The sequence below is a fragment of the Bos grunniens genome, chromosome 18 (assembly GCF_055505025.1).
Source record: "Bos grunniens cultivar Pamir isolate PY7600 chromosome 18, Bosgru_T2T1.0, whole genome shotgun sequence".
In the NCBI taxonomy this organism is placed as follows: Eukaryota; Metazoa; Chordata; class Mammalia; order Artiodactyla; family Bovidae; genus Bos; species Bos grunniens.
The window spans coordinates 63,304,197-63,306,419 of NC_141182.1; the positions used below are offsets into that span (position 1 = coordinate 63,304,197).

The 2,223-nt window shown below is 52.7% G+C and overlaps 1 long non-coding RNA gene across 1 annotated transcript; it reads left to right on the plus strand.

Annotated features, from left to right (window-relative positions):
• The first annotated feature begins 229 nt into the window (after nt 1–229).
• Nucleotides 230–1,120, plus strand: LOC147354685 (uncharacterized). The gene is made up of 2 exons (XR_015146536.1): nt 230–548; nt 858–1,120. It is a non-coding gene; the product is annotated as an uncharacterized LOC147354685 (long non-coding RNA).
• Nucleotides 1,121–2,223: the final 1,103 nt, after the last annotated feature.

Here is a 2,223-nt window from a genome sequence, read left to right on the forward strand (position 1 = left end):
GCGTGTCTGGAGCCTGCGCTCTGCAGCAAGAGAAGCCCTTGCTTGCCACAACTAGAGAAAGCCCACTGCAACAGTGAAGGCCTATCGCAGCCAAAACTAAATAAATCCATTAATTTTAGAAAAAAAGCTTAAAACCGCCCATCTAAGCCCCAAAGAGGACCAGGGCCAGCCAGACATGCTCACACGTGACCACAAGCCCTGGGAACATCAGCCCGGCACATTTCCACGTGATCACAAGCCCTGGGGGTCAGTCGAGCCCATCCATGATTGCTCGCCATCAGTCGGGAGCACCTGGACGTCCTTGCAGGGGCGGCTTCCCAGAGCCTGGGGAGAAGCCAGGCCAGGATGCATGCTTGTCCCCATGGCGGGGCTCTCGGAGGAGGAGGGGCGGGGGCGGGGAACCAGGCCAGGCATGCGCGTCCCGTCCAGGGCCAGCCCGGGCGAACGCAGGAGCTGACACAACCCAACTGGACACCAGCTGTACAGGCAGCGGAGCCCGACTCCACAGACAGACACACAGGGTGTGGTGCCCAGAAGCTTAACCCCAGGTATATTTCGGTTTGCCTGTTGGTCTTGTTGCAGTGAAAAGGAAAAGAAGAGGAGTGGTTTTTTTCTCTTTCCCTTTCCTGAGAACAAAGATAAAGAGAACAGTGAGAAGCAGGCCTGAACATTCCTAGCTTTTTGTTTTGTTTTTTTGACTTTGCTCCTAACTCTGAGTGTCTGTAACTAAGTTTGCGTCTCTGCCCGCTAACTCTGCAGGAGCTACACTTCGCACCTGCTTTCCTTAGACTCTGTGCTAAATACGTCCCCTAGCTGGTGTTGACCCTTGCAACACCCTGCCCCTTTTTACATATCAGAAAGAAGACGGCAGAGCCACCAAGCTGCCAGACTGCATTACTGGGTCACTGATACCCGTCGATAACTGCCTTGGAAACAATGCAAGAGGAAGAAATCAAGACCCTATCATCTTCGCTCCTCATCACCAACCCCTGCAAGCCCTTGTCTTATATAAGCCCCTAGACTCCTCGTGGGGCCGGGGGCACAGTTCTTGAGGCACAAGCCTACTGCGTTCCCCTCTCTGCCAGCTGAGAATAAAAGCCCCCTTTCAATTTCCTCCAAACTGTCTCCACATTTTTTCATTTGGCTTTGCTGGGCCGAGAAGGCCAAGCTTTTGGCCGGCAACAGTTTTCTCTCGAGAAGGGAAGTAACTCCTTTCCTTGAGGTTTTGTTTCTCCTCACTGCCAACCCCGTCCGCAGGGAGGGACGTTTCATAGCAGATGTTTCAACTGCTTTGCAAGTAAACTGCTGCTCACTTAGCTGAGAGGGCTTCCCTGGTGGCTCAGCAGTGAAGAATCCACCTGCCAATGCAGGAGATGTGGGTTCAATCCCTGGGTTGGGTAGAGCCCCTGGAGAAGGAAACGGCAACCCACTCCAGTAGGAGCCTGGCAGGCTACAGTCCACGGGATCACAAAAGAGTCGGGCACGACTGAGCAATTCAACAACATGCAAAACAGTTTGGCCCAGGGTTAGCACTGAGGGCTTCTGGTGGCTCAGATGATTAAGAATCTGCCTGCAGTGCAGGAGATCTGGGTTCAATCCCTGGGTCAGGAAGATCCCCCTGAGAAGGAAATGGCAATCCACTCCAGTATTCTTGCCTGGGAATTTCCATGGACAGAGGAGCCTGGCAGTTCCTGGGGTCGCAAAGAGTCTAGGATATGACTTAGCAACTAAGCAACAACGTTTATCTGAAACACCGTCCACGACCTATGGGTTATTTGGGTTTTTTCATAAGTAAATTTCATTTCCTAGACTAGTTTTAGGCTCACAGTGAAGCCGAGCAGAAGAGGCATTCCCTGGATGCCCAGTGGTTAGGACTCTGCACTCTCACTGCCGAGGGGCCTGGGTTCGATTCCTTGTTGCAGAACTAAGATCCCACAAGCTGCACAGTACGGAAAAAAGGCAGGGGGGAATGATCAGAAGATGCCAAGTTCTCCCATACACTGCCTGCCCCACCCCCGACAGGCACAGTGTCCCCCATTATCAGCAGGCTGGCATCAGGGTGGTGCGTGTGTTACAGCTGATGAACTCACACTGACATCAGAACCCCCCAAAGCCCATAGTTTACATTAGGGCTCATCCTTGGGGTACCTTTTGTGGGTCTGGACAAATGTGTAACGCTGTGAATCCGCACTACAGACCCATACAGGGTAGCTTCACTATCCA